Source organism: Equus asinus, chromosome 10, assembly GCF_041296235.1.
Source record: "Equus asinus isolate D_3611 breed Donkey chromosome 10, EquAss-T2T_v2, whole genome shotgun sequence".
Lineage (NCBI taxonomy): Eukaryota > Metazoa > Chordata > Mammalia > Perissodactyla > Equidae > Equus > Equus asinus.
The window spans coordinates 79,660,985-79,678,236 of NC_091799.1; the positions used below are offsets into that span (position 1 = coordinate 79,660,985).

Below are 17,252 nucleotides of genomic sequence, written 5' to 3' on the forward strand. Positions count from 1 at the left end.
AGATATTCTACACATATTTATTTACTTACATTTATTTACTTCTCCCCCAGCTGTTCTTCATCTTTTTCTCACTATAAAACATACAGTGGTGGGTTCATCAATCTGACATCTACACTCTCAAACCCCACCCACAGAATCCCCTGAGAATTGAATGAAAGAGAGATATTCTGGAATGAGAATACACACTATGATGACAGGCATCCTATTTCAAGCTTAGTTAAACCAGATGCAAAAAGAATTTGTTATTAGGCGTGATGGGTGTGGTTTGTCTTTTTTGTGTACATTGGGGAATTTTCGGGTGGGTCTGACTACTAGATTCTTCTATTCCTGAGCCAGATGTGTTCACAAACAGAAGTAGCACACATTTACTGCATGTATGTTTGTGTGAATAAACTCCTCCCTCACTAAAAGCTGAAAATTGAAATACTCAAAGCAGTGTCCTCTTTCTTCATTTGACAGGCACAACTAGGTGACGTATTTATCCTTCAATGGATAATTTCCAAGAGAACTAAAACTTTTCGTAGCTATTCTGGTTTTATTCATTTGTCTCCAAGCCTGGCTATTTACAGACATGAATTTAGATGACGCTGAAAGCTTAGTTCTTTGAAAACAGTTGAAAAATAAAAGAAGATTCAAAATTTTTCTACACCTTGTAGGAAAAAAAAATCTAATTTAGATAAAATTGAAGCACATGTCTGCAGATTTTCTTCTAACACAGGAAAAAAAAATAATCCTAGGACTCAATGGAGATGCTTAGAAGCTGGGTCCTTAAAGGATATAGGGGAAAACATTTCATTTTGTAGATGGCACAACTGAGGTCCATAAGGACTCAACAGAACTGGGACTGGAATTTCAAGATGGTTTTCTTTGCTTCTCCAGGGAATTAGAGAATTAGTACAAAATCCTTGATAGTAGTGAAATCTTAAAATCAAAGCAAGATTTGTACGATGGAATATCATCCAGTCACAAAAAAGGAATGAAGTCTGGTATATGTGACAATATGGAGGAATCTTGAAAACATTATGTTAAGTGAAAAAAATTCAGGCACAAAGACCACATGTTGTATGAAATGTCCAGAATAGGCAGATATGTAGAGACAGAAAGTAGATTAGTGGTTGCCAAGGCTGGATGAGGGGAATGGGGGGTGATTACTAATGGGAATAGAGCTTCTTTCTGAGGTGATGAAAATGTTCTGGAATTAGATAGTAGTGATGGTTGCACAACTTTGTGAATACACTAAAAATCACTGAGTTTACACTTTAAAAGAATGAATTTTTTGATAAGTGGAATTATATTTCAACAGAGCTGTTACATAAAAAAAGTCAAAGCAAGATATCAAAAGAATTTTGCCTAACAAATCATTTCTCAAACTTTTTACAAGATGTAGCATTTCTCCAAGCCTTTGAAAGACACACATATGTAGCAACATTACAGGCAGCTTGATATTAATTTAATTAATATGATAAATAACCTAACAAAAATAAAAGAAAAATACCACCAACAAAATCAAGGGTTTGTACTTAACTCACTTAATGATCAGGAGAAATAAAAATCTTCTGGCACTAAAAGGTTACGGAGAAACAATTGGCCCTGCTTAATTATAAATTGAATTTTAAAGGCCTTAGCAAACATTAGGAATAGTGATCCTCAAGGAAGCAAATTCTCCTTTATTTGTGATTACTGCTATTCAACATAACAGACACCTGCTGGTATCTTTCAGCACATTCCTAACATAGCTCATGGCAACTGGGGAAAGTCTTTCATTATAAGAAAAATTAAATATCTTAAATAAACAAGCAGGCCCTTTGTTATAGCTAGGTAGACGTCATCATGCATCACGTTTATAAATATCTAAACTAAATTGGGGACAATTTTCAAGGTTTTTGTTTGTTTGTTTAAAGAAAATCAAGCAACATAGTAGGTTTGGCAGACATTGCAGTCTACACTATATCAATTTGTCCCTTCTTTTTTACTGACAGAACCTTGTTTATGTTTGGAAGTGTGTTGTGAGCTAAATTGTGTCCCTCTAAAATTCATATGTTGAAATCCTAACCCCTAGTACCTCATAATGTAACTATATTTGGAAATAGGGTGATGAAAGATGTAATTAAGGTTAAATGAGGGCCCTAGAGTGGGCCCTAATCCAATATGACTGGGGTCCTCATAAGAAGAGGAAGTTAGGACACAGAAGTAAGACCATGCGAAGATACAAAGAGAACACAGCCATCTATGAAAGGAGAGAGACCTCAGAAGAACCCAACCTTGCCAACACCTTGATCTCAAACTTCCAGCCTCCAGAATTGTGAGAAAATTAGTATCTGTTGTTCAAACCACCCAGTCTGTGGTGCTTTGTTGTGGCATCTCCAGCAAACTAATATAAGGGGTCAACAAAGAACTTTTTTTTTTCCCCGTTTCCTTGCAACCATGGTGGCCATGCCTCTGCATTCTGGCCAAGGAGATATAAAAGTGGAAAATCCTTGGTGGACCATTTGCTAAAACTCTCTAAAAGAGGTCAGAATTAGTGACCATGTGCATTTTGCTTTTTGCCCTTTCCTTTCTTCCTACCTGGAATAGGAATCTGATAGTAGAGTAGTCAACTTGAGACCATGAAGCAACGAGCAAGAATAGCCACGTGCAAAGACAGAAGACCTGGTATAGAGCCACTCTACCAACCCAGAGCCATCCAACTCCAGATTCTTTTATGAGATTCTTTTTTCTGAGAAAAACAAAACTCTTAATTTGTTTAGTAGCGGTTTTTTCTTTTTTCCTTCAAGTTTCTATTTCTCATAGCTGAATGTAATTTCTAAATGATACCTTAGATATTTAGTAAATTTTTTTAAATCTCATGAAAAAGAGAACTGTGCTATACTGGGTATAGTTGAAAGATCTAATTGGAAGCCACACAGTACATGATATTTCTTTACTTCCAACCATCTGCTTGGCTAGACAGTTACCACCTTCTCATTTGTGAACAAATTTCAAATTGGTTTAATAGTTAAATTAGAGAGATACAGACTGTTTTTTTTTAAGTGGGTGATGATGCCTACAAATACACTTATTCAGTACTATTCAAGAAAATTTCAAAGGAACCATAATTTGGTAGCCTGAACAAGTCGTCCACTATCATCATTGGAGTAGGTTTCAGAGTAGAATCATAGGGTTTCTTTCCTTGTAAATTATCACACGCAGGTGACCCAGGCGCCTGACCTCTAATGCATTAGCCTATGTGATCTGTGGACCAGCTATTCGCCTGCAAACTGTTTGTTACCAATTAGCAAAGAGATAAGGAGATTGTCACCGAATGTAAATCAACTACTTTGCCAATCACACCATTTACTTCAGCTCAAACCTTTTCTATTTCTTCTGGTGGCAAGACTTCTAGATGAAGGAGGCAGTATATTGATCTACATTCTGGTGCAATCTCCATATCTCATCACGGATGGGATCTTTGAGTAGTACCGAGAAAGACAACTCGATTAGGTATAATCAGCTAATCATCACAGGAGATATGACTGTCAGTGTCTGCCCTCTGTAACTCGCCAGGCTGTGAGTCCAATTAAAATCATATTTATATTAGGTCCAGACTGTGATGACTTTGAGCCCCAACTATCTGCATAAGAACTTGGCCATGCTTCTGAGAGTCCCTGGAAAATTGTCTCATATTTGTTCAGGAAAAATTCACTCAAGTTCTTTCAGTCTGTCTGCTGGCCAAGCCATCCCGGCATGGCCTCTGCTGCTATTTGCTGTGATGAAAGTGAATTTCTCTATTATTTAGGATACATTTGGCTACAAGTAACAGAATATCCACCTAGTAATATCTTTGTAATGAAGACATTTAGTTTTCTCACATAAGAGAAAGTCTGGAGGAAAGGAGTTCTAGGTTTAAAACTGGCTCACCAGTTATCTGTAGCTCAGGCTCTTTGCATCTTTCTAGTGTGACATCCACATGTGTTGGCTCTTTGTCCTTGTACAAGTCACCTAGTGGCTATAAAGGGACCTTCACAACTCTAGACAGCATGGTCTAAAGCAGGTGCTTTCTTTTCTTTGATTCACAGAAGAAACTCTTTCCAGAAGCAGTAGATGTCACACACCCACCCACCCTCCTCCCCTGCTACACACACACTCAGAAGATTTCCTGTTATATCTCATTGATCAGGACTAGGTCTCATGAACCACGCTACCTTCAAAGAAGTCTGTGAAAGTGGTCATCTGGTAAAGGGGAACAGGATAAATATAACTGTCTTAGTCCATCGGGATTCATCCCCTTGGGCTCCACTCATTGATACTCCAAATTAGATCGGAGTTCTGTTGGTGGAGAAGAAGGGGGGAGTTCTGTTGTGTAGTTAGCCCACAGTATTTTCCAGGGATACTGCCTCCCCAAAGCCATCTTTCTTGGAGCACCAGAGCAGTGCTAATAATAATAAAGAGACCTCGGCTTCAAAGCAGCTCCACCCAGATCCAGAGTCTCTCAATTTCTCTCACGCAAAGAGCTGCTTTAGCCTCTAGCACAGTTTCTGAGCCCATGACAGCATCTTCTTAACCCACACTCACATCCTTCCATGACAATGAGCCACAGCTTTCCAGCAATAGAGCAGTTTCAAATGTGTACTTGAAAGAATACATTCTCTCCAGGGAACATCACTCTACTGAGCTGTAACTGCCGACCACACAGATGTTATCATCCACTGTAGCCTTAGGTCCTGATCCCTTGGGTCCAGTCTCAAACATATATATATTTTTTCAGATTGTGGTCTTGTAAATATACTATCCAGGTAGTTTTTCCAGAACAAAGAAAAATGGGTGCAGCTCTACTTTTTGCACAACACCAAACTGCTAGATGCTCTGAAATGGCAATTTTTCAGCTTCCATATTCCTTGCCAAGGTTTCCAAAGTTTTAGGTTCAAATTTTGACCAGAGATCATGCACTTGCTCCGTCCATCTCCTTCTCACAGTTTCTGAAAAGAGAAGCTGCTCTCAAGCAATTGGCCTATGAATGGGATCTCAACCCTAAGATGGTGGCTAAAGGTTTACTTCCTTTTCTTCATCACCTATTTAGTGACCCTTGTAAGTAAATAATACAAAGGAGTGTATGATACTCATAAAAATAATTGATAGAATTCCATCAGGTGCAATTTGTGTGTGTGTGTGTGTGTATTAGTTAACATAAGCTGGATGATTTGGGAAGACTTTAAACAAGAAGTAGAGTTAGAACTATGGGTAGGTATTGGCCAACGGAGAGAAAAAAAGGAGTGGGTGTTCCTGGGGGAGGGGTATTTAATATTAATATGTTTCAAGGTAGGTACAAATAGGAGACATGGATAGACAGGTAGGTTAGGGCTGGTCAGCAGAGGGAGTATAATCATATTACCAAGTGTACAAGTAGTTTAGATCAATCTATGATTAATCTATCTGTATTATTTTAAGCTTTTCTGTTTATGCTGATTATTATGATTATTGTGGTAGACTTCTTAGAAATAACTTGATTTACGCATATTCTACCATTTCTTTTCCTCTACTCAGTTTCTACATGCAATCTTGATCTAACTGATTCTAAAACAACAAATTCTGAATTCAAATGAATATAAATCAGAAGTTTTGCAAGATCTGCATTCTTTCATATTATTTCTCATGCCAGTGAAAGAAAATGGGGCTATAACCTGAATTCTCTTGAACTTTCTCCAACTAGCATAACTCATATTAAGAGGGAAATTTTAGAAACTTCTGTTCTTTTCCATGCACATATTCTGGATATAATCCTCCAAATGTACTATTGTTATTATTTTGTTTATTTAGCACCAATTATTGAGCATCTATTCCTTTTGATTGAGTGTGGAATAAAAAAATGGATCAATTATTATATGTTTGAGACCCAGTTTTCCACCTTTCCATTTTCTTTTTCAAGAATACTTGACAATATGCGTAGAGACATGTGATCCTTGTCTTCTGATGAAAGGCAGTTACTGGCTTCTCCTGGCTGGGTTTAATCTCATTAGAAAATTTGGAAAATTGGATTTCATGTGTCAGCAAAACTGATTGTTCCTTAAAGCATCTGAAAACCAGCGAGGGTGGAGTGGGGGAGGTGGAATCAGACAAATGGGATAGGATACACGGATCCTGAATCAGGGCTTGAGAAATCTTCTTTATTCACACAGGAGCAAATGTGTGTTTACTGAAAACAACACATGGAGAGGATGGGGAGCTAGCACTTGCTTTGTTAAGCTAAAGCTTGGGAAATGTTGCAATTGAAAATTCACCTGGTGTGTTCAAAACAGATTATAAAAGCCTGTTAAGCAGCGACACATTTCTCTTCTCTGGAGATCAGTTTGCACCTATGAACTGAGCTGGGTTGGCTCATGGTTCCCAAATCAAACCACAATTTTGGTCTCATCCATGATGTCTCTCTCTCACTCATTCTCTCTCTTTCCTTGTATCTCTGTCTCTCTCTCTCACACACACACACAGAAAGTTTTAATGGGAATGAGTATTTTGGTAGATTAAATAATGGCCCCAAATAGGTTCATATTCTAATTCCTGGAACCCTTGAGTGTTACCTTACATGGCAAAAGAGACTTTGCAGGTGTGATTAATTCAAAGGTCTTGAGATGGGGAGATTATTCTGAATTATCTGGAGGAAGAGGGGCCTGAATGCAATCACAAGTGTCCTTATAAGAGGGAGGCAGAGGGAGATTTGACACAGACTGAATAGGAGAAGGCAAGGTGACCACGGAAGCAGAGATTGTAGTGATGCAGCTACAAGCCAAGGCATGCTGGCAGCTACCAGAAACTGGAAGAGGCAAGGACTGAATTCTTCCTTAGAGCCTTAGGTCTAAGTCAGGCCTGCTGACACCCTGACTTTGGCTCAGTGAAACTGATTTTGGACTTCTGGTCTACAGCATTGTAACAGAATCAATTCCTGTGGTTTTAAGCCACCAACTTTATAGCAATTTCTTATAGCAGCAAAAGAACATGAATACAGATATATAGTAGAGTGACATCTTAGATATGAGAATTTAAGGCAAAAATCACATATAGATACATTGACCCCTGAAAATCACTTAAGAATGTACCACATCAGAGAACAACATAGCACATTTTTCCCCCAACATGGGAACAGAGTATTGTTTCTCCAGTTGAGATGCCGGATGAAGTAGTTGGCTTGTGTTTAGAGGTGATGTTGTAGGAAAAATATTTATCTTTAAACATGAGACTCTTCACAAGAGTGCCTGGGCACCAAGTTCCACCGAGGGAACTGCAGATTCGTATTCCCCATCTTGTTCTCAATCAAGGCATGTGCTCTTTGAATGGAACAATGGGCAAAATTGCTCATGTGATTCGAACTGCCCTTTCCTTCTCTCCCAAGGTTGAATTTGCTTAAGATAAGTAATAGCTAACTGGTATATAGACTCACTACCTGCCAGATGCTTTTCTAATTGCTTATATTAATTCATTTAGAGGCATGAGATGAGGCTCAGGGATGTTAGTAACTTCACTAAGATGCATTTTCCTTTTATGTATAGAAAAGCTAACCTTCCAATACAACATTAAAGATATTTGAAAATTCCAACTTTTTGTCTCATAAGGCTTCGTTGGGGGACTTCCTAATAAAGATGTGGGTCCCACATTCAGAATCTCTGGACGAATATGCTTCCCCAAAAGGAAGCTCCCCTCTTGTTTCATGTGGACTTTCCCATCTATTTTCTATTCAGCTTGAAATCAAAAGAAGTGCTTAGAAAATCTCTATCTTCTTTGCTTCTAACTTGAAGATATTCTGCTATTTTATAAACATCTATTTTCATAATTCAGTCTGACGCTGTTAAATTAATACATAGTTTACTCCCAGATTCTTTTTCCAGCAACCTCTGTGGATATCAAGGCTAATTGATTCTGCACTCCATTTACTTATTTTTAGGCCATTTTTAAAATTGCCTGTTTTAATTTGTTTTTCACATAATGCGTTTGAAATAATTTCTTTTCCTTTTCTAACCACAGAACATTTTCTTGGGTTCAGTAAAATTGCTGCAATTTTATACAATTTTCGATGACTCTCTGACTAGAAGGGCCCTATAGTTAAGCTTCAGCCACAGCTCAAAACTGCCATAAAGCCTTGTCTCTACCAGTTAAATAACTAGACTGTAGCACACTTGATGGGATTCTTCAGGTCCTCTAAATGACTGAGTGGTATTGCTGCATAGTTGACGGCTGCCCAATGATCCAGAGAGATTGAAAAATTTGATCACAAGACACACAGATGAGATCCAAGAATGATTCTGTATCTTTAAAATCACCTGCATCATTACTGTACACCCAACTTGTTTCGCTGATTGTTTAAAACATAGAGACTTCTTTTTCTGGCTTTCTTATCCAGCAACTTGGCAGTCTACAGTGGTATCATCCCTCTTTCTACAACTCCTTTTCTGAGATGTTTCTTTCCCTTCTTTGCTGTTGCAAAAATCTGGCTCTCTCTTAAGGACACTGTATTTCCCTACAGCCCTTTTGGGTTTATTTTCCCACTCCTCACACACCTTGGGTTTGTGAAAAAGGATAGTACAGTTCCTACACAGTTGCTGCCCTGTCTAGATTTCCCTCCCCGTCCATGCACTCATCCCACCCCTGGCTGCTCTAAGTGTGGGCTGTTGACCACTCACAGCTGCTCCCTTCTGAGAATTGCCCTACATCAGTGGGTCTCAAACTGTGGTCCCTGGACCAGCACCATCAGCATCACCTGATTATTTGTTAAAAATGCTAATTCTCAGGCCCCACCCCTGACCTACTGAGTAAGGAACTTGGGATTGGGGTCCAATCATCTATGTTTCTGGTGCACAGTAAAGTTTGATGACTACTGCCTTAGGGTGAATGGAGACCCAATTCAGAAATGCCCAGGATGATACATCTTCCTTTCAGGGGCTGTCTGCAGCCAATGGCTGATGATTCATGGAGAAGAAAAGTCTGCTAGCCCCTTCCATTGATAGGGAACAACTTCATGATGCCATTCAGGCTACAGAGCTCCCCATGGGATCAGGCTGAGGCTGGAATTGAGCTGAACCTATACCTTGGCCAAAACTCTTCTCTGCCCTATTCTGCATGTTCAGTTTCCTAAGAAGTGTTATGTATTGAATTGTATCCTTCCAAAAGAGAAATGATGATGTCCTAACCCCCAGTAGCTCAAAATGTGACCCTATTTGGAACTAGGGTCATTGCAAATTAATTAAGATGAGGTCATATTGGAGTAGGTTGGGTTCTTAATCCAACATGACTGGTGTCCTTATAAAGTGAAGACACAGGGACATAGGGAGAGTGCCATGTGAAGATGGAGGAGAGATTGAAGTGACGCATCTATAAGCCAAGGAATGCCAAAGATTGTGGGCCATCACCAGATGCTGGGAAAGAGGTATAGAACAGATTCTCCCCCAGAGCTCTCAGAAGGAGCTAACCCAGCCAACGTCTTGAGTTTAGATTCTAGCCTCCAAAACTATGAGAGAAAAACTCTTGTTTTGAGCCATGCAGTTTGCAGTACTTTGTTACGGGAGCTCTGGGAAACTAAGAAGGGATTCCATCTTAGCATATTCCCTTCCTGACCCTCTTGCACAAGAATCCTTGCCTCAGGCTCTGCTTCTAGGGAACCAGACCCAAGGCAATGGGAATTTTCCTTATTCTTCACAGAGACTTCCACCTTCTTGCAAAGCACCCTGCTCCTTTGAGGCTTGCACCATTCAGCTATACCGTTTTCTCTCTGAACCTGCTACCATTGTAATAGCTTTATTAAACTAGCTGAACCCAGTGGGATACACTCGGAAAATCCCTTAATGTTTCTCTACCAACTGCCTTTAAAGACACTCAGTTGCATTTCCCTGACCCTCCCTTGAGGGAATCTCAGACTCCTATAGTTTTTTTGATCACGTGTTAACAGAACAGTCTCATATTTGGATATTAAAAAGTCCCATCAATATTTACACCTCTCATTCAGTTCAAAGTTGCCCCTGTCTGCCATGATGGGACTTCATGGGACTGCTCCAAGACACTGCAGGATCAGAATCTCACATCTCGGCTGGCCTCCTACTGCATATTCCTTGCAGACGAATGCCCTCTCTGGCTGACCCCTGACTGTCGCGCCCCACCCCACCCCCCTTTCTCTGATGGACATCTTCAATCCTGTGCTGCTGGGGCTGCCTTTCCCCAGCAGGCAGCTCTCTTGGGAAGAGTCCCTTTGAGAAGTCTCACTCCCAGCTACTTCTGCAGGGACAACTTGGCTCAGAATAAACCTGCACTGTGCTGGCTTCTCCTCACCATTCCATCTCAGACAACTGTTTCAGACAACCATTTACTCTCAGACTTCTCCAGGTAAGAATCAGGTACCAGCCTTTGTCATTTTCCAACTCTAGGGGACAGACATGAATATTTCCCAAGAATTCTTAGACCACACTTTCCTTAGGCTCAGCTTCCATTTCCTATTGCTGTGTAACAGATCACCCTGAGCTCAGCAGCTTCAAACAACACAAATTTATCATCTCACAGTCATCATGGGTCAGGAGTCCAGGTAGGGTTGTTAGCTGAGTCCTCTGCTTAGGTTCTTATAGGTTGAAATCAAGGTGTTGGCCAGGGCTGTGATTCTCATCTGAGATTTGGGATCCTCTTTCAAGCTCACTGCTTGTTGGCAGAATTCATTTCCTTGTAGCTGTATGACTGAGGACCTCATTTTCTTGCTGGCTGTCAACTAGGGACCGTTTTCAGCTTCTAGAGGCTACACACAGTTCTTTGCCAGGTGGCTCCCATGGGCAGTTCGCAACATGGCTGTTTACTTTCTTCCAAAGCAACAAGAGCACATCTCGGACCATAGACCCCCTTTTAAGGGTATACTGCTTAGGTCAGGCCCACCCAGGATAATCTTCCCTTTGATGAACTCGACTGACCCTAGGGGACTGTAATTACATCTGCAAAAATCCCTCTTGTCATATAATGTAATATAATCATGGGAGTGATATTCCATCATATCTACATGTCTTATCCACACTCAAGGGGACATTATACAAGGCTACGGGTCATCTTAGAATTCTGACAATCGCAAGCCCAGTGGGGCTCGTGGGCCAAGAGAGACCCATCATTTGGGCAGTAACTGTCAACCTCCTTTTTCCCCTGAAAAGTGAGGTGAAGTGCCATGAAGCTTTTCCCCAGAGGACAACTTTCTTTAAAGAATTTTTCTCTGACAAATGCTTCCTTTTTCCTTTTGTAGCCTAGAGATGGGTAAGAGATGAAGGACTAGCTTTGGCCTACCTCTTTGCAAGTCCTGGATGTAGGCATCTGATACCATCTTTCTTTGGAATCTGTAAACATTTATAACCCATTATCCTTAGATTGGGGTCTCAGCCAAAGTCCTGAGACAACTGAAAACACCATTTAACATCCTGTTAGATTATTCCCTACTGACCTCCTGGTCATGGCTCTCATCAAAATCTATGACACTTGGCTCCCAGTCTCCCTCTCCTCTCCACTTTGGCACTGGTGAAGAAGTCACACAGGTGAATAGATGGTGTCCACCACAGCTTCACAACCACCAACCCCAGGTGGGCCCTTGGCACCCCCTGAACACTGTCCCCTCATTCTCTGGCTGCTCACTTTCCCACTCCCCACAGTGGCTATGTCAGGCCTTCACTGTCCTCACACCTCCACCTTCCCCTTCCTTACACAGTATTCCTTAAGTACCTAATGTGTGCTAGAGCATACAACGCAGTGCTGGGGATTCAAAGATCTATGAGACCAGCCCCTTCCCTTAAGGATCTCACAGTCTAGTGGGGAAGACTGATACATGAACAGATAATTATCATATAAGACGAAAAGGGCACTGGCAGAGCTCTTTGCAGAAGACATTATCAGAACTTAGAAAACTTTTGTAAACAGGTTTAAGCTGATTCCTTTTCAGTTAAAACTATTTTCTTGACTCTGATTGCCCAGTTTTGGATTATTGTTCTCAAAGGCCAATCGGTTCATATTATTCTCAGTGAAACTGGTTTTTCCTTTTTTTCTTTGGTGAGGAAGATTGGTCCTGAGCTAACATCTATGCCAGTCTTCCTCTACTTTGTATGTGGGTCACCACCACAGCATGGAGCATGGCTGATGAGTGGTGTAGGTCCGTGCCCTTAGATTTGAACCTGTGAACTCTGGGCTGCTGAAGTGGAGCAAACTTAACCACTATGTCACTGGTCTGGCCCCCTGGTTTTTATAAAGCTGTCAGAGAACCTGGTAGTTTGGGGGGTTTTGTTTGTTTGTTCCCATATGTAATAAGTGGGGAATTAGGGAAGACTTCCCAGAGGGGGTGATTTCTGAGTTGCTTTCATAGTTGAATAGTATTGGGTAAAATTATGTATTTAATCACTATATGAGACGATTTCACTTTGGTGTGAGTATATACAGCCCTAACCCACTCTAAATTCTGTGGTAGAGTCGAGGTGGTTCTTCCAGAAGCAATCAATGACTTCCAAGTTGTAGATGGCTCAATGGTTTTTGTGTGAGTGATTTCTGACTTTCGCTCCATTTGGAAATCCAATCTCATGATAGAATATACGTGTATGAGACCCCTCTTACGACTACTTCAGATCCTCTCTCTCTGCACAGACTCTCATTTGAGGTGCAAGCTGATAACACCTCACCTTCACCTCATGCACAGTCCTCTCACCTCCAGCCCTGGCATCTCTTGTTGATTCCATCAAAGGATCCAACTCTGGGTTTGTGCCCACCTAAGAGCAACCCGGAGGTGTGGTGAAGTTAGTGCCCTACGTGGTGAACTTTGGACCAACAGAGGGTAGGAGCCAGTGGATACATTTTTCCCTTTTTCTCATCATGAGATGCAGTGGATATGATGCGTTGGGCGCAAAGTTCTGTAGACTGAGCAATCAAGAGCAGTTAGCGGTGGCCAGCTCCATCATGCAGCCTTGTTTTGGTTCTCCTTACTTCCCTGCCATCCTCCCCTTTTCCTCTACTCCTGCTCCATTGGATTGTGCCTGCTAACAAAGTGGTATCACATAGCCTTCTGCCTTAGGCTCTGCTTTCTGAGGAACCCAGGCCAGGACAATATGCATATTTAGTTAGGATATGGTTAAAGGGATGGGTTCTGAGGCCAGAGAAATGAGGTTCAATCCTAGCAAGGTAGTTACTTAACCCCTGTATACCTCAGTTTTATGATCTGTAAAAAGTGGAATAATGCCTATGTTAGGGTGTTATAAGTGTTAAGTGAGATTTATGTAGCACCAGACACATTACACACTCAACTGTTAGCTATTATTATTACTTTGTACCCATGCCAAGCTGGAGCAGAGTAAATGGCCCTGAATGTTAAGATAGTGATGGTACTGCCTTAAAATAAGCAGCACTTTATCCTTTTTTGAGGGCCTCATGTTATCGTGTTGTCTTTACCAACTCTGTGAGTTAGACGAACCTTGAACCTTGACTTAGCACCTGTTTCAAGAAGCCTTGGTCTGCAGAGTGTAGACAGTTTAATGAGAAGCAAGGCAAGGTTGAGGATATGATTAACTGGCTGCACATGCAGCTGCTCCCCAGGGTGACACAGTGGAAAGGGGACAGATCCAGCTACCTTCGCCTTGGTCATGACCCCTCACTCTTGTTGATTTCTACTATTCACCATTCCTGGGGTATGTAACCCTTCCCAAGCTCTTTCATGGTGTCCCAAATGGTGCCCAACATACTGAGCTGCCCAGAGAAGGTAATCTGATGAGGATGGAGTGGCATTGCTCTCAGAACTCCCTCAAAGGGAGCAATTTCCAGTTATATGGGTCTGCTTAAAGTTGGAGTGCTTGAATTAGAAAAAGAAATCATTAACAAAGGGATCATGGAAGGCCTTGGGCTTCAATTCTTAAGTGAAGCTAAATAACAAGAATTCATGGAAGGTATCAAGGGGAAATTCCTGTATTGTTGATTTGTTGGGTTTTGGCATATCTTTGCTTTTGGAATTTCCCCAATGTAAACTTTTAAGTCATTTTCTATTTGTAGAATTCTGTCATAGCTCATGTTTGGCTTCTCCAACTGGTACTTTCCTTAAATGAAGCACTCAGTAAGATATAACTAAAGAAAATAAACATTTGACCAGAATTACTATAATGTGCTTCTAATGAATGGACAGGTTTTAAAAATAGTCTATATTAAAACTTAAATTTCCTAAAGTAGTTTTTCCGAGATAACAAAACACCATTTACAGAGTAGTGGCTGAAGATACTCTGACTGGCTCTAGCTCTTTTTTGTTTAATGTGGAATAATTTTATATACTTCAAGGCTAAATTTGCTTCACTTAGCTTAATTGTCAGTTAGATGAAGGAAAATAGCATGTTACTAATTCCAATTTATTTTTCTTTGATACAGTCAAAATTCATGCAGTGGGGGGAAAAAAAGGAGGTCAGACTATGATCTGGTAACTTTTTCTTTTTTATTATTCATATTTTGCTATAATTGCTAACATTTAGCAAACAGTCCAACTAAATTACAAATAAAACATACAGTTGACATTTCTTCTCATAAAAGGAAAATGTGAAGTCCAGTGTAATTACAGAGAATAAAAAAAGATACATTTGTATGGTTAATTTTTGTGTTTTCTGTGAAGAAATACCATATATGGCAAAAAACTTTGTAAACAAGTTTAAATTGATTCTGTTTTGGTCAAAACTATTTTCTTGAATCTGATTGCCCAGTTTTGAATTACTCTTCTCAAAGACCAATCAGCTCATATTATTCCCAACAAGATTGCTTTTCCTAAAGCCATCAGCGAATCTGGTAGTTTTGTCTTGTTTTTTCATATGTGACAAGTGCCATCTTTCTGTTTAAAATGGTCCTCAAAGTAGTCTGAGGGGATTGGGGGTCCACAGATCTGCTATTCACAAAATAAGCTCCGAATTGTTCATGGTAAGAACAGATCTTGCCAAATCCATTATACTGTGTGGCACAGATGCTTGGGAACTTCTTTCCCTTTGAAAGAGAATTGTCTTAGAAATTAGAGGTTGCCTGTCGCAGTCCTCTTGGACCCTGGGACCATGATTGAGTTAGGACTTACACACAGACAAAGTAGGCAGCCACCTCTCTGATGTGAGGAGTGTGTGTAGGTATGTATGTATGAAACCTTAGTTTTTTCATCTGCAAAGTGGAGGCAATTCTGCCTCCTTCACTGTTTTTCTCCCCCCAAGTATGGATATTTTATTCCAGCTCTGGAAAATGAAAAAAAAAAAGGGGAGAAGGGAACACATCCTCCCACACACCATTCTAACTTAGCTAACATTAATTCAGAAAAGCTAAAGCAAACATATATGTGTATGTGTATAAATATGTATATAGACACATACATATTTTTTCAGATTTTAGTCTCATCAGTGTTCATATATTTACTCTATTTTTGTTTTTTCATAAAAATCCTTAAAAGTCATCAAATGCTGGGCTGACCCTGTGGCACAGTGGTTAAGTTCACACGTTCCACTTTGGCGGCCTGGAGTTTGCTGGTTGGGATCCCGGGTGGGGACCTATGCAATGCTTGTCAAGCCATGCTGTGGCAGGTGTCCCACATACAAAGCAGAGGAAGATGGGCACGGATGTTAGCTCAGGGCCAGTCTTCCTCAGCAAAAAGAGGAGGATTGGTGGCAGATGTTAGCTCAGGACTAATCTTCCTCATAAAAAAAAAGTCATCGAATGCATCCTAATACTTCTACCTCTGCCTTTTCATCAATCATTTAATATTGTTTGGATTGTGTTCATAGTTTGTGTTTTAATGACCCATGTGACTGGTCAAACCGTACATTAGAAGATGTGAGGGAAAAACTTGGTTTAAGTTATACTCTATGCATCACAGTTACCCATCACATGATGTTTTCATCATTATTTGCAGCTTTACACATCATGTAGTTCTCCATGCAGACTATTTCAGCTTCTAGTGCTGTACACATCTACATCTTCTGGGTGGGACTGCCTGTGATCCATGAGCTTGGGGTCAGGCATAAACTGTGTAGCACCTGAGGTGGATTCTGATTTGGTCTTTGTTTCAGTGCTGAGTTCTGTTGGCAAAGGCACTGAGTGTTTCAGGTTGTGAGTCATTTTTGCAGGTATTTCTATCCCAACAGACCTTCCTAGCTTAGTTGTTTCTTTAGGTTCAGGAAGTGGCTCTTTTTTGTTGTTCTTTGTCTGCAATGATTTAACTGCCTCGTAAATTGGCTGCTTGTAGCATATGCCTTTCTTCTAGTTACCTTCGCAGTTATTACTGGCTGAACTGAGTAGCAAGCAGATGCTCCTAAAGTGGCCAGCCCCATTGGATAAGCAATTTTCTTAAACCTAGAACCTTTTCTTGCTGAAACCAAGCCTGCCAACCCTGAGACTGTAATGACTCCAATTTTCAGAAGAAAATCTCGAGGTGGATTCTTCAGATAGACATATGCATCTTTTCCAAATTGTTCTGTATCCATCATCCCATTTTTGACAAAGTCGTACACACCCTTGCATCAGCCAATATAATGACCAGTTGTAGCATGGATGGATGCAAAGCTCATTTGTAAATGCAGGCTGCTCTTTAACAGATTTAGACTGGAGAGGTGGTGTAGGATATCTGGGGAGCTGCTGTAGTTTCACTAGCCGTTTTTTGGATTCTTCTTCTTTGGCCGCATACACACTTATAGAAGCACACATCAGACCTGTAGGCATGGTTGTCAGCTCTCCCATCCTAACGGCCGCCATGTCTATGACCCTCCTTCACTGGGTTTTTAATGGGGGTTAAGATGTGGCAATTTCAAAAAGGTGCTTTTACCTATGCTTAGGATGGGAGTGGTAGAAAAATGGGAATTAATTAAGATGAGGATTATGTTGGTGATCTCCACACTCTGGACATGTTTATTTAGTATCTTGCTTTTCTTTAAAATGAGGATAATGATATTGACCTACTTCAAAAGATTGATGAGAAGAACGACTAATTATTGTTGGTAAAACACTTTGAAAACATTGTGCCATCTATGAAAATACTAAATAATAGCTTCCTGATGCTGTTGAAAGGATTAATTAGGGAATGTTTGCTTAAACCTTGATCCTCTAATGAAAAGTGTTTCTCCTGTTGCTATTTTTGTGTTAACTATTATTTCGCGCTATAATTTATTGGGTAGTAAGTGTCACATTTGGCTGGTTTTTAACTGTTTCTAGACACAATTTTGATAATTTTTCTTTGAGAGATCAAATGGATTTCATGCTGTAAAGCATCTTGTCCAACGTCATTCAACTAAACTGAC

General features: G+C 40.4%; 1 pseudogene; it reads right to left on the reverse strand.

The window, feature by feature from the left end:
* Positions 1-14,483: 14,483 nt before the first annotated feature.
* Positions 14,484-16,872, reverse strand: LOC139046483 (MICOS complex subunit MIC27 pseudogene; annotated as a pseudogene).
* Between the last annotated feature and the right edge of the window lie 380 nt (positions 16,873-17,252).